At 46.1% G+C, this 24,114-nt stretch overlaps 1 protein-coding gene across 2 annotated transcripts in view; it reads right to left on the bottom strand.

The window, feature by feature from the left end:
* Nucleotides 1–24,114, bottom strand: part of RARA (retinoic acid receptor alpha) — a 201,533-nt gene that overhangs the window by 154,247 nt on the left and 23,172 nt on the right. Inside the window, exon 1 of one of the 2 annotated variants that reach the window (XM_028704075.2) lies at nucleotides 11,783–12,084. The exons of the other annotated variant lie outside the window; for it this stretch is intronic. The gene's annotated coding sequence lies outside the window, so the exon portion shown is untranslated. Of the gene's footprint in view, nucleotides 1–11,782; nucleotides 12,085–24,114 lie in introns of those variants that run through there. 2 annotated transcript variants of the gene reach the window in all.

Genomic DNA, 24,114 nt, shown 5'->3' with positions numbered 1-24,114 from the left:
CATGTGCACACACACACTCCCCAAGGGCACCCAACAAGTGTTCCTTTTCGTTGTTGTCACTGTAACCCTATCAACAGACAGCTGCAAAGGCAATAGCTGTTTTGAGTGTGTTTGCGCATGTGTTTCGGTGTGGTTTTTTTTTATATTTTAAAAAAAGGAAGTAACCAATTGCATTCCCTGTTGTAATGGCTATTGTAGTTCAAAAGCAATCACCGAAGTCCCCAGTTCTGCAAAAGAAGTGAGCTTAGGGATGAAGAAACTGCAAACCTCCAGATGTTTGTAAGGCTCTGACTCAGGGGTGATGGGAGTTGAAGCAAAACAACATGGGGGGGGCACACTCCCCATCCCTGATGTAGTGGAAGCAAGTGAGGCATTAGGCTTCCTATTTTTAAAATCCCAGAGACGGGGGAAATGGGTAAAAGCAGAATACAACTGATCTGAAAGCACGCAGAACTTTGGACTCCATTCACAGCTGCAGAGGTCTAATGCCACAAAATGGGAAGGCAGGGACCTGCCTGGGTCTTTGAAGGGGCTTGGACCAATCTGGTTATTCCCTCCCCCACCCCCTTACCGCCATAGCTCAGTCGGTAGAGCATGAGACTCAAAGGTTCCTGCCCTGTAGGGGGTTGGACTAGATGACCCTCGGGTCCCTTCCAACTCTACAATTCTATGAACGTTTCCCTTGGAAGCCTTGTAAGAAGCTGCTGCTGCAGGAGAGGGAACTGTGAGCAAGATCAAGGGAGGGGTTTTTCTAGGACCAAGGTGAAACTGTAAAACTCCCCTGTTGTGTTTGAAATTGGATGCTGGATGCTGTTTATGTTATCTTGTTATATTTATAATTCTGAAATGTTTTTTGGTATGCGATTATATTTGTTATTGCATTATTTTGCTGTTATTGCGAAACTGTTTTTGCACCACTTGGGTTTCGAAATGCATTCCCATTTCCTTTGCCGTAAGCCGCTTTGAGCATATTTATTTCTGGAAAAGCAGCATACAAATAAAACGAATGAATTTCCTGCTCCTCCAAGTTTAAAAGCAGGGATGGGAAGCCTCTGGTACTGCAGGTGTTGTTGGCTCCCAATCTTCCATTGGTCCCAGCCAGCATTAAAAGCCAAGAAAGTTTTCACTGGTGCTCCTTGGCAGGCGGCCCAAACTCTGAGCATTCTTTTTGGGGGGCGGGGAGTAAGTCTCTAGTCCACATGAAAAGAAAGTTATGAAGCAAAATGTGCAGGTACCTTCAAAATGAAATGAGAGTGAGAGTGGTGTGTCTACCTTGTATATATTTCCCGGTATGTATATAATGCTCCCTGTTGCTGTTATCGACAGAAACAGCATCAGGGTGTCTGTGTGTGTGGTCCAAAAAGGCTGGCAACCCTTGATCTAAGCAAACAGAAGAACGGGCAACTCAGATGAAAGGTAAGCTCAGCAGGGACCAACCCATGCTCCGCAGAACAGAGGAGACAGCAAGAGAGTCAGCTTCCAGGAGCAGCACAGAGAAGAGACCTCATTCCAACAAATCCCACAGGGTGTATTGAAAAATGCACAAAAGTATACCTGGAGCTGCAGGATCCAGAAGGCCTAGGGTAGTGATGGCCAAACTTGGCCCTCCAGCTGTTTTGGGACTACAACTCCCATCATCCCTAGCTAACAGGACCAGTGGTCAGGGATGGTGGGAATTGTAGTCCTAAAACAGCTAGAGGGCCAAGTTTGGCCATCACTGCCCTAGGAGGTCACCTCTGCTAAATACTCTTTCTTGGGCTTCGAGCAAGTCATTCCACTCTTTCCACCCTCAGTCTGTAAAATGGGAACAGCTACGATCTCCCACAGGCAGGTTTCAAAGAACATAAAAGGGCTTTGAAAAACGCTATTTTTATATTTTTAAAAAATCTGCATTTAGAACTTGGTTGACACATGCTTGGGATTGTTTTGAAACAGGCTACGTTAGAACAAGAAAATGGAAACCGTGTCAAGGAGAGATGTCGTTCCATTGTACCTTTCACAAACAAAAAAAATGATGGGAGCTCAATGCTGCTCTTATGCAACTGAGCCCCTGTTACAGACACTTGTGTGATGTATTGTCTTAATATTTTTAACACAAAAGGGCATGCTGAAAGAAATGCCCTATGAATTATGGCTTCTTCTTCCTTTTCAGTTCAAACGAAGATGAAAATTGCTTGAATCAAAAATTACGACCTTATTGGACCGTGGGACTGCCCATCATGCTTTGACCATACTCTAATCCCGCCTTCTCAACCTGGTGCTCTTTGTATGTTTTGGACCAGCGTGGCCAGAGGGCACCAGGCTGTTCTAATCTGTCACCTTGCCCTATTGGGATGGATCCTTCAGGCAACTCAAATTTGGTCCATGTTAACAAAACTGGGGTCACTTTTAATATGTGCATACATATATTTTTTGCACACCCACAGGGGGTTTCTCCGCTTGGGTGAGTGATGCATCATGTGACCCAGAAGCTTGCAGAACTCAGCTGGCAACCACAATGAGCTCAGCCAGAGATTTCAGGGCTTCAAGAAATTGCGGAAGTTGCCACACAGCAGCTGGCTCACAAGTTCAATGCTAATGGGAAGGAGGCAGTATGTGGGCTGCCCCCCGAGTAGAGACCCACATAATTATGTGAACAGCGTTTCAGTGGGTCCTCATTATTCAGGACTGGCTATGGGGTGGGGATTGCTGTGAATGGTTGGATAAATTCCTCAGGTGCCAGGTGTGGTTTTGCACCTGGAAGGGTCCAACTGCGACAACGTGGAGCTCTCCAGGTGGCAGGTTGGCAACTGACGTCTCCATCTGGCTGGGCCCTCCAGATTTCTTAAGCAGAAGAGCTTTACTTATTGCATTTTTATCCCACCTTTTTCTCCCAGAGAGTACAACGACACTGTAAGGTTTATTAGGAGACGGGCCCAAAGTTACCCAGTGAGCTTCATGACCGAGTGGGGATTTGAACCCTGGTCTCTCAGGTCCAAGTCGGACACTCTAACCACTACACCACACTGGCTTCCTAGAGTAGTTCTGCTATGGGGCAGCTATATAAATTAAGTAGGTAAATAAATATGGAGAAAGGAAAATGCCACTTAGAGAAGGATCTGAAATATTTTCCTCAAAGCTTGAACTTGTTTTATTCTGGATTGTTTAATTTGATGTTTTAATTTGATGAATTTCTTTAAAATATAAAGAGGCATAAAAATGAAATGAATAATAAACATCAAGGGGGGGACGGGACAGGGCCCAGACATTCTGTTGTGGCAACAGCAGCCTAGGTTTAAGGTGCCCTTTGGAGAATAGTTTCTATGAGTTTCTAACACTGCACCCAGCCCTTGAAGGAGCAGGTGTCATGATGTGTTTCAGTTCAAAGATGTCTTCATTTGATTGACGCTCTTTTCCATAGAAGGAGAAGGAGGAAAAGGAGGAGGTGGAGGAGAAGTAGTGGTGGCAGCCGCACCAGCCTCAGTCTGCCCTCACCCAGTCCCCTGGGTCAGCTTACTTCTGCTTGTCTGCTTCCTTCTCCTCAATCTCCGTCATGTCCTTGCAGAACTCTGCAGGGAAGAGTATGGGGACAAAACTATAGTTCTCTGGCTCTGCTGGACATTGGCTCTGGCTCCCCCTGCTGTTGGCCTCCAGGCATTCTGCCCCAATGGGCACCAACCACCACTGGCTTCCTCATGAAGGAATACTGTGTCATGATCCCCTCCACTTGCAGAATGAAGAACAACAGCCTAGGTGGCCATGTTGCCCACTTTTCACATGGTAAGGCCTTTGGTGTAAATGTGTTCTCTGTGTGAAAGGCTGTCCAGTCCAAGTCCGTTTCAAAGTTAAATAGCCTGAAGAAGGGAGAGCAGGAGAGGCCCTGAAGTTACCCATCAACAGGCAGCAACCAGTGAGTAGACCGAATCGGCTCATCATGGTGAGATGAGCTGCATCTGTATTTAAATTGTGGTACTTATCTCTACATTATTTGATTTAGATTCACAGCCTAGATTTACTAGACTGAAGATTTAAGGGCCGGAACCACCTTAGTGCTGATTTTTGATTAAAAGGTAAGGTATAATGACACAAATAAACAAATTTGCACCCGCATTAGCATATACAAACTCCAGGCAAATCCTTGTCCTCTTTTTGGTGTGTGTGTGACACATTTCCTCTTTGTTGAGGCAGCGTTAAGTGGCCACCCTCGTAGACACGGGTTTCCTGTCTCAACGAGAACCAAGCCACAGACATTGTTTTGAGTGTGCCGCTCAGACGGGCAAAGCCCCCCTCTGCCATTTTTTTTAATTTTTACAGCCCCTTTCGCCGTATCAGATTTCAGGGTGGTGTACAAAACATAAAAAATAAGCAATACAATAAAACACATTCACCAAAGTAAAAGCAGCCAATCAAACCTTTAAAAAAAACAACTAGTAGCAACCCGACTGAAAATATTAAAATTCCTATGTAAATAAAAAGGGATGTCTAAAAGATAGCCATGCTAGGCAAATCTCATTAAGAAAAGTGCATTCCACAGGTGTGGGTATTTCTGCCCCCCCTCCCCCCCGCAAAAAGCCCTCATTGTTCTTTGTTGTTTCTTACCTCAAATGGGAGATGGGCTTCAGCAAATAATCTTATGAAACTGGCAGGTTGGCATGGGAGTAAAGTGCCTCCTAAACCAGAAACAGGGAAGATGTTGTTGGACTCCAATTCCCATCAGCCCCAGCCAGCAGGGCCAACGGTCAAGATATGACAGGAGCTGCAGTCCAACAACATATGGACATCACCAGGTTCTGCACCCCTGTTCTAGAACCTCCCAAAGCTAAAGAAGAATTATTTCCCCTTACACTACACCCAAGCAGATGGAAGCGCCCAGAGGAACCTCACCACAAATCCCTATTTAAAGGCAGGGAAGCCCAACACATCACGGGTCCTACCTCATAGCTCTTTTCCTTGCCTCACTGTTTACACTGCCTGCTCATTCAAGGGGTATCCCCTTTCAGATCTGCATATGGGAGGGAACAGAGTAGTAAAGGTCCTAAGAGACAGGGCTGTCTCTGGAACAAACTACAAACAGAGAGGAACTTAGGGGTTCAGTCCCGTTGCCTCTGTATAGGAATTCTGGCCGACAGACAGCACCACCAGAAAGAGTCAGATTTCTGAATGCAAAACAGCATCTCCCGGGACACATGGAGGACTGCACTGGCAGGCAGAGATGAGCAGGTGTTATTTTGTTTTGTTTCTATTGATTTATTATTACATTTATATCCCACCTTTTCTCCAAGCAGCTCAAGGTGTTGTGTACACAACAGCCCCGTGATTTAAGTTCAGCTGAGAGGCAGTGGCTGGCCCAAGGTCACCCAGTGGCCAAATGGAGATTTGAACCCTGGTCTCCCAGGTCCTAGTCAGACGCTCTAACCACTACACCACACTGCCTTTCAATTCTTAAATGCAACAATAGCCACATCATGATATTACACACACACACACAGTGGGATGTGGCAGGAGGGAACATCTGTTCAAGCGGGATCAAATAATAACCCACAATGTCAAGAAGACCTCTCACATGACAAAAACAAACCCGCACATATGAAGGCATTAAGACGGGAGTCTGTAGACACTTGCCCATGCAACCCATCATTCTCATTATTACCATCGTTTATTAAATGAAGACCCTGACCTTCCTTCCAAAGGAGCCCAGGGAAGCAACCACACAGCCAACAAAACACATAAAACAAAAACCATTCCAATCCAGATGCAGACTGGGAAAGATCTCTACTTAAAAGCCTTGTTGGGAGAGGAAGGGTTTCAGAAGATGCCGAAAAGGCAACAGAGATGGCACTCATCTAATATTGAACAGGAGCGAATTCCCAAGGGAAGGTGCCACAACGCTGAAGGATTCCTATATTGTGCAGAACAGACCTCCTGATAAGATGGAACCTGCAAGGAGGCCCTTCACCTGCAGAGCACAGCGATCACAAAATACGACCAGGCTATAGGTGGACTTAGAATAAGACACGGGAAATCAAAGACTCAGCCCTCCACACCATGACAACATCTGCCCTGGGGGAAACCACCTCATCTCAGCCTAACCTGCCTTGTGACAAAGATAAGAGTATCACCTTGAGCTTCATGAGGAAGGGCAGGGTTTAAACACCCACACACCAAAAATAATTCCAACAAATACAATCTTCATGGAGAAATAGCAGACATCTACGGCTGGTTTTAAACCCCACTCCAGCTAGCTCATATTGTAAGATCTGGTCCCACCCCCCTTAAACTGGCAGGGTTGTAAGGCACAAGGAACATATTTGCATATGTGGTGGGGGTGTAAATTTGCACACAAGTTCTGGAAGCAGGTTGTAACGGAGATTAGTATTATTGTTGACAAGCAGGTCACCTTGGACACTAAGTTGTGCCTCTTACCCAGTTTTGACAGTGCCAATGCTGACTTTACTTCTCAATAATTAATTCTGTACCTGTTGTTTGCCGCTCGCCTAGTGATCTCTCAAGGGTGCGAGGACACATCTTGTTAGTCTATGGATCCATGGTTTCAAAAAAGTCATGTTCATTGCCATTTCTGAAAAAATCCTGACAAATAAAACATGTGCCAGCAGGGGGGATGGCAGACCCCTCCACTTTGTTTTTGCTTGGGGGCCCGTTTGTGATTTATATAACCAATCTCACTGAATTTGAGTTTATTTGGCAACATTCATTATTATTTGGTATGTTTGGTACAAATGTGAACCTTGTATTTCACCACGGAATATAGTTTACGACACTTATTCTTTTTCAAGCTTTGTACAATTATTATTAAATTATGATATTGCAATTTTATTCTCCCTGCTTTTATGACTTATTATCTTTAGCTTGGTGTTTTTGTCTGTTTGTTTGAATAAAAATTAGAAAAAGAGGGGAGGGGATAGAGATGCTACACCCAGGAAGCTGGTGGCACATAAACAACCCCACAAGTTGGGAAGCATAGCTCTGTGAAGGGTAAACTACAGTTCCCAGGATTCTTTGCGGGGATGCAATGTACAGTGGAACCTCAGGTTACAACACCTCAGGTTACAAACACTTCGGGTTACAGACTCCGCTAACCCAAAAGTAGTACCTTGGGTGAAGAACTTTTACCTCAGGATGAGAACAGAAATCGTGCGCTGGCGGCGCAGCAGCAGCAGGAGGCCCCATTAGCTAAAGTGATACCTCAGATTAAGAATGGTTTCAGGTTAAGAACGGACCTCCAGAATGAATTAAGTTTGTAACGAGAGGTACCACTGTACTTTAAATGTCTGGCGTATATGCAGCCCTATGTGATCTTCTGGCACTGGGTCTTCTGGAAAGAAGTTGTGGCCCTCTCTTCCCAATAATATCCTTTACACACAATCAAACTTGTCAGACAAGCAATAGGAAGTGTTTCTTCATACAGCGTATAATTAATTAGCTGATGGATTTTATTGACACAACATACGAAGGCCACAAACTAACACGCCTTTTAGAAAAAGGAGGATTAGACAAAATCATGGAAGACAGTGGCTTCTTCTGTTTTTCAAGAGGACATTCCCAATTTGGTTTGTGTTTCTGCGCAGCCTGGGCAGGCTTGTATTTTCACACTCTACTCCTATGCCTCCTGGGAAAGCTGAAAATGGAACATCCAACTTTAGGAGCACTATTTCTCTGATCAAAAGGCATCAGGAATGAACAGGAATGGCCATCTCAGTCTTGCCTTCCTCGTGAGCTCCCTCGAGGAGTATCTGGCTATTAGCCACACCATTGGAAGCAAGAGTGCTTGACTCACTAGACGGACCTTTGATACCAGTCCACAAGGCTGTTTTGATGGCCTCATGTTCTTTGTTTGCCTTTATGGTATGAACCAAGTGCATAGCTGGCATAAATTGAGAGCATTTAACTCAAATGATCCCGCAAGGTCACACAGCACAACACACAAGGAGCTGGTTTCTTTTGCAATCTCAGAAGGGATTATGAGGAAGTAAGCCCCACTGATTCGAAAGGCACTTGCTTCCCCACTGGGGTCTCGCATATTCAAGACAGCTAAATGCAGGCCCTTCCTTAGGAGCTCGGGTGCCAAATATGACTCTGAAGGTTTTCATGCAATGTGCACTACTGTATTGGTACGTGTTTTATTTCGAACACCCCTTCGGCCATTTTCATTTAAAGAACGAAACACGAGAAAGCAAAATGTATTGCTGTCTGGAGAAGAGATCCCTGAAACCTGGAAGATTACTGCTTTACTCTGTTCTACACACATGGGATAAAAAAAATATATAGAACATATCATTTCAAACTCTTCTGGGTCCTATCGAACTATCTGAAAAGTAATAGAAAAGAAAGCTTTCTGCTTCTTTTTTTAAGAGCAGAATGGGATGGGGGAGGAATAGAACTAGCAGAACAGCTCTCTATAATGTAGTTTGTAGAATGTAGCGTAAAGCTACATTAAGGTAAAGGTAAAGGTACCCCTGCCCGTACGGGCCAGTCTTGACAGACTCTAGGGTTGTGCGCCCATCTCACTCAAGAGGCCGGGGGCCAGTGCTGTCCAGAGACACTTCCGGGTCACGTGGCCAGCGTGACATCGCTGCTCTGGCGAGCCAGCGCAGCACACGGAAACGCCGTTTACCTTCCCGCCAGTAAGCGGTCCCTATTTATCTACTTGCACCCGGGGGTGCTTTCGAACTGCTAGGTTGGCAGGCGCTGGGACCGAGCAACGGGAGCGCACCCCGCCACGGGGATTCGAACCGCCGACCTTTCGATCGGCAAGTCCTAGGCGCTGAGGCTTTTACCCACAGCGCCACCCGCGTCCCTAAAGCTACATTAGGAGGGACCTAAAGATGCAGTTTGAGTGCCACTTAGCATGTGGAAAGGAATGCCATCAACGAAGCAGAACTCGCATCCAGAGCTCGCGTGGAAAAACCTCACGGGCCCAAACAATAGGGTTTGGGTGTTGGCAGCAGACAATGGGAGGCCCTGAATGCCCAACATGCACCTCAGAATGGGCAAAAAAAAACCCATTCACACATCAACCCTGGAGCTGGCCCAGTGATTCCCAACCCAATGAATGTCAATACGAGGGAGAGGTTAAAACAGGCATAGGCAAACTCCGGCCCTCCAGATGTTTGGGACTACAATTCCCATCATCCCTCACCACTGGTCCTGTTAGCTAGGGGTGATGGGAATTGTAGTCCCAAACATCTGGAGGGCCGGAGTTTGCCTATGTCTGGGTTAAAAGCAAAAAAAGGGAAGAAGGGAAAAGGGAGAAAATCCTCTCCAAACCCATCTCCCACCTTGGACAGAGCAAGCTGGCATGCCTGATAGAAGTACTGATTCTTCAAGCACTGGATCTGTCCCCTCTGCTCCCCCCCAAAAAAGAAAGCCCCCCCCCCACCTCAGGATTCTTCAGAAAGTGGTTAGGAATGCAAGGTGCCTTTGGTTCAGATCTCCAGACAGAATTTGGTAGGCAGGCTCCTGTTCTTCCTGCCTCCCATCTGCCACATAGGTACAAAACTGACTTTACAGGGCTGCTGCGAGGATCACGGAGATAATGGCTTTGAAGCACTTTGAACGCTCCAAAGCACTGCCTAAGTCCTAAGCTTTATCATTATTAAGATATGCAGCGAAAGAAAAAACAATGAAGAGTGTGCAGGGCTGAAAGGGAAACGCAGCACGATTAGAACTTGGACTTCTCAAGGGACCAGGATGTGTTATATAGTTGACAACCAAGTTGAGCAAAGTTCCAAGGCTGGCAGAGAAAAAATAATAATTTTTTAAAGGCACTGGCATGTCCACACACTATGCATGCTTTTCTTTTTCCTCCCGACTTTGAAGTCCTGCCAGCTGATAACTCATCTCAATGGATGGCTGCTCCCCTTCTTAAGGGTTTACCTTTTCCTCGATGACAGCTAAGCACCCAACCAGAGTCTGGTTTCTTTCATTTCTTTAAAACAGAAAAGCAGCCAACTGGTACCAGCCTCAGGCTCGCACCCTACCGCGGAGCACCTCAAGAAAACAAAGCACCACCCAGGCACCAAGGAAGCTATTCTTCACACCCTTTGCAAAAGCCACCTTGCGCGCTCTTTGTAGACCTGCACAATGCCACCCATCGGGCGCTAGATGCACACAAAAATTACTCCCCAACTGGCCACCAGGTCCCAAAGCAGCAGCAGCAGCAGCAACACCACCACCGCAAGACTGGATCTCCCAAGCTATGGAGACTTGGGCACAAAAATGCAAGAGCCACGGCTCCAATTTCACACCCACAAGACTGCTCAGACTTTGCAAAAACACAGACCGAGTTGGAAACGTCCTCTTGAAAGCTAAGCCACGGTCTTGTTTTTCCACCCACGGGTCGACCAACCGCTGGCAGCTTGGCAAGGCGGATGCCGCTAGCTCTGCTGTCTTTTATTTGGAGACTGAGATTCCCTGCAAAGGACAGGGACTGCCATCGTGCAGTCGAGGGAGGTGGCACGACCCAAGGCATTTCTTCCGACAGTTATCTTGAAATGGTGAGTGGTTGGGTTTGCTGCCACCCCCCACCCCCGCCACCCACTAATAATATAAAGCGAACTGCAAAGCTGACTTCTGAAGGCAACAGAAGCGCCAACCACACCCACACGTGGCACACAGCACATATCAGCCTTTTCTTCCAAGCTCCGGAAAGAGAGAAAGATCCACACGGCTCCCAGATTTTTTTAAAAAAATGAATGTGCAGCAACCCGTCCAAAGACTTCTTCCCCCCTCTAAAAAAAGAAAAAAAGCAACCCTTAAATGGGAGGTGCTGCAAAAGCATTTAGTGATGAGAAAGTCAGGAAGAACCATCAGCCCCCTAAACCCTGGGATGCCTCTTTGACCAGAGCATGGGGTGTCCGTCCCCCCCACATTTACACATGAAACGTTTCTTCCAGAGAGTAAGTCAAAGTAGGAGAGACGGAAATAGAAAATGGGTGGGGGGATAGGGGTGCGTTTCCAGAAGAACGTGGGGCTTTATAGGATCAGAGGGAAACCTCTTCCCTTCCACCCTTGTCGCAGGCGGTGGCGTGGGGGGGGGGGGGGGAGCGGACAGCCCCAGTGACAGCTGGCCAGAGCTACTGGAAGCAACAGTTGGTTTTATTAAGCAGCCTCATGGAGAGAAGGATGGGGGTGTGTGGAACTGGAATTGAAGAATTCACACACACACACACACACACACACACACACACACCCCTACCTCAAAACGGCACCCCGAAATATCAGGCCCGCAGCTTTGCTCACCAAACTAAGGCAGCAATTCCGGACTTAGCAACTTGCGTCAGGAGGGTGCCCCTTAAAAATTACTTTGGGGAGCGCATCCGATTTCAGCGCAACGGCTGCAGTTCAGAGGGGTGACGCGAGGATGAGAGATGTCATTGGCGAGGGAGGGGGTGCCAGGGGACGGGGAAAGAGAGAAAGACGGGCGATCCTCTCCGAATCAAAACACAACTTTGGGAAAGGAGGAGGAGGGAGGAGGAGGAAAGCGGCTGGGGTTTTGCAGTGTAATCCTAGACTTCGATCGGAATCTAGCAGGAACCAAACAAGCCCAAAAAGAAAGAAAGAAAGAAAGAAAGAAAGAAAGAAAGAAAGAAAGAAAGAAAGAAAGAAAGAAAGAAAGAAAGAAAGAAAGAAGAGACACGGACAGACTCCCTGCCCCCTCTCGCAACTTAACGCGCATAAAAAAAAACGCAAGCAAGCCTCCTTTTTACGCCCACCGTCTCCCAAACACACCCCGAGCAAAGTTTGCCAAAGAAAGGGAGGCGGGTATTCACGCTGGATCTCTTACCTGGAAGCAGGTCTCCTTTCTTCCCCTCCCTTCGGTCGTCTTCTCGGCTTCTAGGACGCGCACGAAACTCTCCACCGACCCCCCTCTTTTGCGCGCGATAGACTCAGAAGCGAAGCCTTCCTTCCCGCGAAGACCAGGAAAGACAGGCAACCCTGCGCGTCCAGCTTTGCAAAGTCGCACCGAACTGCTTGCTCGAGCTGCCTGCTAGCCCTGCTCGTGCGGGGACTGGGACGGAGCAGCGGGGGGAGGAGGAAGGGGAGGAGGCAATGGAACGTTGTGCTGGCCAGGGCGCGCGCCCCGGCGCTCAGCAGCCATTAAAGCCAGTCATGTGCTTGGGTGAAACTTTACACTGGAGCGCGGGGCTGAGGGATGGGGCGGGGAGGGGAGGAGGATAGGAGACCGAGGGGGGAGGAGACCGAGGGGGCCCGGGCCACGCCTATTTCCATTTTCCCAGCCAATGGCGCTGCTGCGGGAGACGGGAGGGAGGAGAATGCGGGGTGGGGGGCGGGGTAGGGTGGAAGAGCTGCCCTTGGCGGTTCAAGAGAAGTAACCCTTTGAAGTGTCTCCGGCTTTGTGGGGAGACGGGGAGGGAGGGGGGAGCGGAACTTGTTGGCTATTTGCAGTATGGTAGCGCTGCAGATAGCTTGCTGGGGAGATCATGCATTAAAAATGAAAAGGACTCAAAAATAACTTAAACAAGGTTTTAATAAGAAAAACAAAAACTCCATTTACACTAAATACATTAACAACCAAACCAGACCCAACCACCAACCCAAACCCCAGGGTAATGGGAGAGCTAGGTGCTGTTCCTTATATACTAAACCCAAATGCTGACACACCTTAATCAAATACAACTCAGCAGCACCTGCTATGTTTCACAGCTTTAAAGTTGGGTCTCGTTATCTTGCTCTGGCCCTTGCTCTGGCCCCTTTAAGATATACACATCGAGTGGAACAATGATGAACCTTTACATTTAAAGAAACCATTCAACATTTCCCCTGCGGTTCATCATTGTGGAACAAAAACAGAAAGCATACTTTGTACATGTTTTTCATGTGTAACCTTTGGAAGTGCTTTTGTAAAAATGTCCGCAATTTGACTGTCACCAGGAACATATTCAAATACAACCATTTCATCAGCAATTAGTTGCTTTACAAATTCTAAACGTAACCTTAAGACTCTAGTGCGCTGCGTATTGGTCTCTGAGCACAGGATAGCAAGTCCACTCTGGGAATCAAGGTAAACTTTTACTGGTAGTGTTACTTGCATCTGTAGGTCTGCAAACACTTGCAGATACCATTCTACATCACGAGTGGCCTGAACGCATGCACATAATTCACTTTCTGTTGTGGAGAGACAAATAATGGTTTGTGTTTGGGACTTCCATTCAAATGGACAACCGTTATAACAAAACACCATACCAGACACACCCCTGCAATTATTTTGTTCCATTGCATGAGATGCATCGCAGAAAATTTCAAAACCTTTGTCAATACATGTTGTAAACTGCAACCTATAATGTTTGGTATGTTTAAGGTACATTGCCACTCTCTTAAGAGCAGAGAAACATTGTGTAGTAGGCTTTTCCACAAATTTTGCCAGAAAGTGAAAAGCATAAGTTATATCTGGTCTTGAGATTCTTTGAATGAAATTTAGCTTGCCTATAGCAGAACGATACAAAGTTTTGTTAGGAAATGGCTTGTCTTCACCTGTAAAGGTGAAGCCACACACCATAGGTGTTTCCTTCCCATTTGCATTTTCTAAACATAGCATTTCAACAAGATCATCAATTTTTGCAGTTTGATGAACCAGAAAAGATCCATTTTTGCCTTTCTCAATTTGCATGGATAAGTAATTTTTAGCTATGCCTAATTCCACTACATCAAATTTCTTCTGTAACTGTGATACCACCTGTTCATATTCCTGTTTAGTTTTTGTAGAAATTAATATGTCATCTACATACACACATATTTTTGTTACAGAGTTTGCCCTTTCCTTTATGAACACACAATTGTCTGCCTTTCCTTGTGAAAAACCAATATCCAGCAATTCTTTTGCTAAAGTTTGGTGCCAATTCCTTCCACTTTGGTGCAGACCATAAAGGGATTTGTTTAATTTGCATACCAAACCTTCAGCGGCGTCTATGCCTTCAGGAACACGCATAAAAATTTGTTCTTTTAAATCTGCAAACAAATATGCAGTTTTTATATCTAGGTGATAAACGGAATGTCCACGCTGTGATGCATCTTTTAACAAAAGCTTAACTGTTTCATATTTTACGCTTGGTGAATAACACAAATCATAATCTTCGCCTGGAATTTGTTGAAAACCCCTAGCAACTAATCTTGCTTTGTACCTTACAACTTCATTTTTGTCATTCGTTTTAACTCTATAAACCCATTTCGAGTCAATAAGTCTCATATCTGGGGTTTGTGGTACAAGAGACCAAGTGTTATGCTCTTTTAAAGAAGCTATCTCGGAGTTCATAGCTTTATACCAATTTGCAGCTTGTTGCTTAGGTAATTTCTGAACATCACTGTAGCTTTTTGGCTCAAAAACTACCTTATTGGCATACACAGTATTAAAATGTTCATCTGCAAATCGTTGTGGCTTCTGTCTCTTTCTATCTGAACGTCTCAGTCCAGAAGGAGAGTCAGACTTCTCAGACTTAATGGGACTAAGTAAACCACTAGTTTCAGGTTGTAAATCATTGTCAGATTGAAGAGGTGCCTGTAGGCTAAGCTCACGGTCAGAAAACTCAAGAGAATCTGACCTCCCCTCGGGTGCCTGTGACTTTAAATCATCAAACAAATTATCAGACTCAACAGGCTTTTTGTCTTTTCCCATTAATTCAGAAGCACTATTTCCTGCTGCTTCTTCTGCTGTTTCTTCCTCTTCTTCCTCAGTATTATCTATACCATCAGTATCTTGGAAGACAGCAACTCCATTCCAATTTACAGTTTGTATCATGCTTCTGGTAATATGAAATTTGCCAGTTGCTGGTATGTAAATTCTGTACGCCCCCTGCTGGTAGCCCATTAATTTTCCCTGGACACTACGTTCACCCAATTTTTGCTTAGCAGGATAATGCATAATTACATCTGAACCCCAAATGCGGAGGTATTTCAGATTAGGGCGTTTTTTAAACAGTTTCTCATAGGGGGTGACATCTAAACCAGTATGATAACTGCGATTTCTAACGTAACAAAATGCATTAAGTGCTTCAGCCCAAAAGTCTTTGGGCAGATTAGCATCATGCAGATACGTTTTAACCCCTGCCTGTAGGTCACGCTGCACAACTTCAACAAGCCCATTTTGCCAGGGACTTCGGGGGCAAGATAACTCATGAGTAGTCCCCTGCGCTTCCAGGAATTTCTCAAAATCCTCAGAAACAAATTCCCCGCCCTGGTCAGAAAACAGGTTCTTAATTGGTTTGTTAAAGTGCGTTTTTACCCAGTTGCAAAAAACTTTATACTTTTCAAATGCTTGGGACTTCTCAGCTATTGCATATGTCCAACAGTATCTACTATACTGGTCTATCAGAGTAAGCCAGTACTTAGAACCTCCTAATGATGGTGGGAGTGGCCCAACTAAATCACAATGTACACGCTCAAATGGTTCAGTTACTTTCCTATCTGAGCACCTACCCTTGCGTGCAACCTTAATCTTATTCTTGCAACAGGATAGACATTGCATAAAGAATTTACATGGTTTTAAGTTGAGGCCATTAACAATATTCTTTGTCTTAATTACATCAGCAAAATTCAGGTGTCCCAGAATTCTGTGCGCCTCATGGACACACCCGGAATGAGGCCTTACATTCCTCAACCCCTGGCTTGACTGTGCTGCTCTGCAATTTATAGGCGATTGGGAGTAGGTGCGAAAATACAGTCTATATAAACCATCAGAGTCCCGGGCATACAATAAACGTTTGTTCCCATCAAAAAACTCACACATTGATTTTAAGAAACGCACAGTTATGCCTTGACGAGCAAAGCACCTTACTGACAATAAATTGTCCACTGACGGGCAGTAAATGCAGTTTGCTATTGTAATGTTTAAAGAGTCAAGTTTAACAGTACCTCTGCCAAGCGACTGCAAGACTTGTGAATTGGCTAAATGTACATTACCAATTTCCTCTTCGAAAGAAATAAACAAGCTTCGATCATTGCAGATGTGCTGAGATGCTCCAGAGTCTATAATAAAAGACTTCCACTTGGCATCTTTAATTCTTTTACGATTTGTAGTCCAAGCATGAAAAGCTCGCGGCTCGTTTCTGTCTTTACTATACGATGTCTGCTGTTGGGCTGACAACCGTGACTGACGAACAGAAACAGACTTGGGAGTACTTTGCTTTCTTTTGGCTCTGCAGTCCTTTGCAAAATGTCCTTGCTTATTGCAGAACCAACAACGCTTTGCAGCTTTAAATGCAGTTGTATCACCACAGGTTTGCATATGGCGTTCCTCATTCTTTCTGGAAATAGGAGTGCTTATGGCACAAGCCTCCCTTCTATCCAACTCGCCCATTAATCTTGCCGTTACCCCTTCCACAGTTAATTGTGCTGGTGGAACAGCAGATATCTGGCTAGCTATACCATCAAAGTCCTCATTAAGGGAACAAAGGATGATAAAAACATACTGAATATCAGGTATCACCATGTCCCTTCGAATTAATTCGCCGCGTATTGCCTCCAGACGTCTCAAGTGTGCTGCCAAATCACCACCAGGCTGCAACTTCGTCTGGTACAACTGCTTGAAAAACGACAATGCAGATGCTGACTCTTTTCTAACATGCACTGCTGCAAGACTGTCCCACATTTCTTTGGCAGTTTTCTTATTTCTTATATAGACTACTTGCTGGTCGCTGACTGCCAAATTAATTATCGCCCTGGCTTTTGCATCTCCTTTCGACCAAGCATTAGTTACAGGGTCAGGAGGGTCATCAGTTACATAGGTCCATACTTCTCTAGAGGTCAAAAGCGCCTCCACCCGAAAAGACCATAAACTATAGTTCTCATCTGTTAGCTGTGGGAAGACCAGAGCCTTCTCAGCTTCAGGAACCCGGTCAACCATTCTGGAACTCTTCCAGACCCACAAAAAATTACACTAACAGGAGAAGGAGTTTTCAAACCTTTCTCAGAGTCCAAAAATATGCAGTCATCCACTCAGCAGCTGGGCCCATAACCAAAGATGTTGGCTATTTGCAGTATGGTAGCGCTGCAGATAGCTTGCTGGGGAGATCATGCATTAAAAATGAAAAGGACTCAAAAATAACTTAAACAAGGTTTTAATAAGAAAAACAAAAACTCCATTTACACTAAATACATTAACAACCAAACCAGACCCAACCACCAACCCAAACCCCAGGGTAATGGGAGAGCTAGGTGCTGTTCCTTATATACTAAACCCAAATGCTGACACACCTTAATCAAATACAACTCAGCAGCACCTGCTATGTTTCACAGCTTTAAAGTTGGGTCTCGTTATCTTGCTCTGGCCCTTGCTCTGGCCCCTTTAAGATATACACATCGAGTGGAACAATGATGAACCTTTACATTTAAAGAAACCATTCAACAGAACTTTCAGCCGAGACTGGCGGCGCTTACTCGGAAGCAACACTCGCGGGCTTCCGCGGAACTGGCTTCCGAAGGCTGCAATGCATGCCCACAGCTGGGGCGCACGGTGCAAGCCTTGCCCGCGTTTGTTCAGAAGTCAGCCCCGCAGCGGGGCTAATTCATGTAACGCGGGTGGGTGGGGATTTGCAGAATCGCTGCCCTGATTCGCGAGGAGATATGGATAGGATCTCTCGAGGATCGCCGCAGCACAGCCCTGTGCACTGCGCCTTTAACTCCCAGGGAAAGCGCGCAGAAGGAAGGAGTTGCAACTTCTGGAAAGGGAGCGCAACATTTCTAAAGAGCGGGGTGCCGGGGAAGGTGGCGGGCAGCTGTTAAGAGGCTGAGCTGTGAGCCAGATAACTGCCCCATTCACATCTCCCGCCTCTGTCCCAGCCTTTCTGTCCCAACATGGGGTGTGGGGTGGGAATAACAGCAGCCCTGGCTTACTTTGCAGGATGAATGAGACCGTTTTTGGAAGATAAACGTGCTGTTATTATCACCAGCATGGAGGCTGCGTATGAGACACCCTCTGACCTGGGCTGTCTCCCTTAACCCAAGCTGTGATTGAACGATGGGGCGGCAAGAGTGATGGATTTGAATGTGGAAGGACTACGACCGAGTCCCATCTTTGCTATGGACTCCCTGTGTAGGCTGGAGGAAATCCCTCTTTCAGCATCCATTTCCCCTCCCTGTAAAACAAGGAGCAACTTTTCCACCCAGGAATGTTTTGAATAATTAAATTCACGTTGCTCTATTGTATGGGTAGGCAAACTAAGGCCCTGGGGCCGGATCCGGACCAATCGCCTTTTAAATCCGGCCCGCGGATGGTCCAGGAATCAGCATGTTTTTACATGAGTAGAATGTGTCCTTTTATTTAAAATGCATCTCTGGGTTATTTGTGGGGCATAAGAATTCGTTCATCCCCCCCCCTCAATATAGTTCAGCCCCCCACAAGGTCTGAGGGACAGTGGACCGGCTCCCTGCTGAAAACGTTTGGTGACCCCTGCTCTATTACGTTAAACAAGCTATAAAAGTGAGAAATAGCTACCATGGTATATGCCCTCTGGCAAAGGTGGCTAACCTGTGCCCTTCCAGATGTTGCTGGACTCCAAACTCCCACCAGCTCCAGCCATCCTTAGCGCCTGGAGGTACAGCAGGTAAGTCACCTGTGCGGCATTGGTAATGAGGAAGTGCACATGCTCTCTGCACTTTTTGCGCTGCTTCTGCATGTTCTGATACTGACAGCAAAATCCTATACATGCCTACATGAAAAGGAAGCCCCATGGAGCTCAACTGGTCTTATTCCATGAGGACAGGACTTCAGCCTGAGGGTGGCTTTTCTTTAAAAAGGAAAATTGTAAGGTTCCACAGCAGAGCCTTGCTTTGGATTAGGCTGCAAAGGGAACCATAGAGTTGGAAGGGATTCCAAAGGTCATCTAGTCTAACCCAGGGATCTTTTGTCCAACATGGGACTCGAACACACAACCCTGAGATTAAAGAGTCTCAGGCTCTACCAACTGAGCTATATGCAATCCTGGAAAGCGAGGTACCTGTGAATGGCATGTGTATGAGCTGTTTGGGGAGAAGCACAGATAATGCATTTGTAGAAGAAGAAGAAGAAGAAAATCAAATTGCCAAACAAAAGAGTGGTTAGGGTGTTGGGCTGGGGCCTGGGAGACCAGGGTTCAAATCCCTCACTCAGCCATGAAGCTTTCTGGGTGACCTTGGGGCAGTCACAATCTCTCAGCCCAACCTACCTTGAAGGATAAAAAGGAGTGACTGTGTATGCCACCTTGAATTCCTTTGGAGGAAAGGTGGGGCATAAGTATAATAATAATAATAATAATAATAATAATAATGATAATAATGATAATAATAGCATGGAAAAAATCAAATCCAGCAGTAAAAATAACCAAAACATTACTCCAACAAAGTGCACACAAGCTTTAAATAAAAGATCCAACTATATTGGTTATTTTGTCCAAGGTAGTAATTGAAGGGAAGGCTGAACTTTGAAATGAGTTTCTGTTAAAGGAACAATGAATCTAAAAGCCCAGCTCTACTAAAGCCATATGTCTGCAGAGCAGGTACTGTTCTCTATCCCCGGTTCACTGGGAAACAGCTGTAGGCTCGCAATCGTGCAGGGACATCAAAATGAATTCAATTAAGTCCAGTTGAGGTCATGGTGCCCAGGCTTAAAATCCACGTGGCGTCTTTTTCTCAGAGAACTCCAACAGTTTATTTTAAGCATTCATTTCTCTGCAGCCCAAGAAGTTAAGGCTCTTACACTAGAGATGGCAGACTTCAGTCTTAGGTGGTCCACATGCTTTGTTTCTTTAAAAATAAAATCCCCAAGATTGGTTTTTAATTTACAAAGCAAGAGTGCATACTCAGAATCTCTTCACACTTTAAGACATAATTAATTTGTGTTAACACGATCCTGAATTATGCACACATTTAAGAAAAAGTGTCTTGCAGACGAAAATCCACTCAGCCCAGCGTAGTGTGGGTTTTTTTTGACAGAATCCCAAACAACCAGCAAGTCCCTAGGTATCTACCAGAAACGTGTCAGAGATGCCCATCTCTGCTTACCCAAAATTCCTAACCTGTATGTCAAGGGATGCTGCTGTGCCGTGAGGAGCTGCCAGTACGCCACAATTTGATTAATCAATTAATTGCAAGCTTCTGTGAACTGAAACATTCATCCCAGAGTTGTGGGTTCCAGTCCCACGTTGGACAAAAGATTCCTGCATTGGACCAAATGGCCCTCGTAGTCCCTTCCAACTCTACATTTCTATGATTCCATGATACACGGAGGATGCTGCTTGCTGCATCCGCATAATTTATTGCTCTAGTGTTGACTCCATCCAATCAGCTTCCACTTGAGAGCAAGAAATTCAGCCACATCTCTCTGCACTATATTGACCAGTTTGGTCATTTGCAAAGAGTAGACAGAGCCAGACTCCCTGAGCTCACAGAACGCTGCCCAATGGACATCTGTATCAAGTCACTGATATGGACAAAAAGGGGTCCTCACCACTCCTCTAAAAAGGAAATTTTATCAGATATAGGAGAGAACCGTACCTAGCTCTCAAAGTGGAAATGCTTGCATTATTGAGATTGCCAGGTCACCTGATGCTCAGACTCTCATGGGACAGAGCCTAGGAGCAAAGCAGTTGAAGAAGAAGAGTTTGGATTTGATATCCCACTTTATCACTACCCAAAGCAGTCTCAAAGCAGCTAACATTCTCCTTTCCCTTCCTCCCCCACAACAAACACTCTGTGAGGTGAGTGGGGCTGAGAGACTTCAGAGAAGTGTGACTGGCCCAAGGTCACCCAGCAGCTGCATGTGGAGGAGTGGGGAAGCGAACCCAGTTCACCAGATTACGAGTCCACTGCTCTGAACCACTACACTACACTGGCTCTCTAGTCACAGTGTCACAGAACAGAGGCTTATGGGGACAGAGGATGATCAGCGCTGGATTTCGGGCGGTTCACCCCATACAGGATTCAGCCCCTGAGGGAGCCTGAGGATCCCTACCGCTGGGGTAGAGTGTAGCTTTGCCTAATGACCCAGTGTTGGGCCTGATAAACACGGGAGCAGAATGAACAGCAGAATCTCTTGAACCAGGCAGAAAATAAGACTTGCTCTCAAAGGTAGTCTCTTTTTTTCTCCTCCAGCACAATGTTCCAGGAATGAGCACTGACGCAACTAAGCTCGAAATTATATCCTCATTTTAAAAAAAGTTTAGATACCAACCTTTTGGGGCCTAAAGGTAACCTAATTAGGATCCCGCAAAATGGGAATAATCCCAGGATCAGAACCAAAAGCATTGTTTTTCCTTTTTTAAAAAAAAGAACTGTATGTATGGGAAATCAATTTTGTTGGGTCTTTAGCTCTGAAGCTATCCCAAAGCCAAGACTTAGCTTGCAGTAAGGGGTGGGTCTGGCTGTCCTTGCCAGAAGCAGAAGAAAACTGTCTGCACAAGGAGCAACTCCCCCTCCCAATCAAAACTCCAGTTATACACACACACACACACACACACACACACACACACACACACACTATGGCAAAGGCTGCATTTTCCTTTGCCAAGCTCCTTGCTGTCCATTTATATTAATTGCCAGAAAGGGACCGGAAACGGATCTGAGGGGGAGGAGAAGCAGGAGGGGGAAATCTCTCCCCCCCCCCTTCAGTCCAGGCCTGATTTATGGCCTGGAGTCCCAGGCGGGAGTTTCTGGGCGTCAAGATGGGGAGGGTGGGGAGAGAGAGAGAGGAAACAGAGATGAGATGGTCTGAAATGGACATCTTGCATCTTGATGAGGAACAGCAATGCTTTTCCAGGATTGGGGAGGGGAGCGTTTTGCTAGATCCATTTGGCTCCTGTGGCCAGCAAACCGGAGTGGGTCTGCCTGCATTACAGGGATGGGGTCTGGGAGCTAGGATTCCTAGGTTTTATTTCCCCCTGCTCCCCCTCCCCAGTTCTGGGAAGGAATTCAGGTCTAGCGTAATGGTTTTTCGGAGCACACAACAGGAGTCGCTAGGGAGGCACAGATCTTTGCCAGGAAAGGCGCAAGACCCTTGCCAAGGTGTGTCTTGATCCAACTAGGAGGCAGCGACAACCCATATATCCCTATGTGTTCAAGGCAAGACAGATGGGGTGGGGGGCTGAGCCCTCCAACCTCTGTGCTACGTGTTAGTGCTGGGTAGCTAATGGGGGAACCCCTCTATTCCCCTTTATAAGACTTGTTTACAAAGACCCTTCAAAGCAAACTGTGCGTTCATGCAACCCTACTCTTTCCTCTTCCCCTTGGATGAACACACAGCTGTGCCCTCCTTTACCTCTCGTGCCCCACTAAGGCAGGAACAAGAAGAACGCTACACAACCACCATGATTCTTGCAGCTGGCTGCTTTTCCTTCCTCTAGTTGCAGCTAATACACTATCTGAATTGTCTTTCCATATACTTTGCTCTAGGTTTCTGGCCAAATTCAGCTCAAGGGGTGGCACACAAGAGCCTTGGACAGTATTCGTTGACCAGCAAAGTTCACCATGGCAAATTGTGACAACTCTGGACACTAGGAAGGCTTGAGCAGCACATGGCTAAGAAGCAGGGCTTACTTGTCCACTTGGCCCTCTGACACTTAGTGTGTGTTCCTCAAAATCTATTCCCCCTTCGAGATATTGATCAGAGTATATTTAAAATGAGGAGTGGGAAGGGAAGGAATGGTGGGTCATTTGCTAAGGAATGGTCATGTGTTAAAACCCAAAGGCAACCTTTTTTTTAAAAAAACAACCTCTTGCCCATCCTCTTGCTATTAAAGATACAGCATTCATATATTCTGAATATTATTTTTGCAATCTAGGATGATCGCTTAAGTTCAGATCTCCAGTTCCAAAGGGACCAGGCGCTTATCAGACCAACATGTGCTTTCTCTCAAACCATGCAAAGTGTGCTTTCACATGACCTAACTCACCATGCTTGCAGAACCTGAAATTATTATTGTAAAGAAGCAGTGGTGTAACAAGGGGGAAACTTTTTGTGTGTGGCGGTGCAGGGTGGCGGGAGCACACAGACAAGGAAACACGGTATGTAGCCACACGGGTCTCAATATGTCTGATTCCCCTTTGAGAGCAAACGCATCTCTATAAGCATGAGATCAGGACTGCGGTTCCACTTTTCTGCAGGTGAAATTCTGAAGTCTGCACACCCTAGAACAGATTTCAGATTTGGCACAAAACTCTCCAAACCCGGAAATCGCAGCAAACAGGTTCAAATGGCTTCAGCGGCCACTGCAATAGCCATGCTCTCAAATTATGGATCTCTCACTGCTCAAAGGCAGATGCACCAGCTTATCTAACAGAGGGGCATGGGCCATTTTAATCTAGCCTTTTAAATGTATTTTAATCATCCTCTTAGCAACCCTCCAAATCCTTCTAGGATCGTATCCAGTATTAAGACTGAATCTACTCCTCCCTGAAGGCATAGTGTTAATTTAACCCCCCTGGTGCATACTTACTGCACCCAATACTGATCTTCCCCGCTTCAACTTCTTCCCTCTTGCTTGGTTTCGCGATCCGTTTCTCGCCCCACAAGCAACTGGATCCCAGCAGAATGGTCCACTCTTCCCTCAGCCAATTCAAAGACCCTGCTAACCCACCCCACCCCACCCCACCCCTACAAGCTGGGTTGTCAGTCTTGATGGAGCCCAGCCTTCAAGTTCCTTCCCCAACGAAGCCAGGGGAGAGTGGCAGATTTATCTTTTCCTACAAAGCAAGGGGCCTCCGGGACCCTTTGAAGCCAGCAGAGGGGCCCAGGCAGAGGGCAGCTGGCTGGAGAGCAGAGCCTGCTGGAACACACACACCACCACCCCACACTGACGACGACGCCACCCCACCCCCCCACCCCACGCCCTCCCCATCCAGATCGCAAAGAATTCCTGCTTTCAGAAAGCCCTTGTTTTATATTCGAGTAACTACCACCCCGACCCCCTGCCGAAAACAATAAGAATGAAAAATATTTTTTTGAAGAACAACCACAGTAAGAACGGCTTGTCTTCTTCTTCATGCGCCCACAAGAGGGAAAAGAGCCGTCTTGGAGCAGAAGAGGACTCTTGGCTCACCATCAGCCTCTGGAAAGGCGAATGCTGATGCCCATCAGCACCATGCCTTTTAACACACTATGCTGTCTTCTGCTGCAAAAGCACTTCCATCCTG

Source organism: Podarcis muralis, chromosome 13 (assembly GCF_964188315.1).
Source record: "Podarcis muralis chromosome 13, rPodMur119.hap1.1, whole genome shotgun sequence".
NCBI lineage: Eukaryota > Metazoa > Chordata > Lepidosauria > Squamata > Lacertidae > Podarcis > Podarcis muralis.
This window is presented reverse-complemented; position numbering and strand designations above follow the sequence as displayed.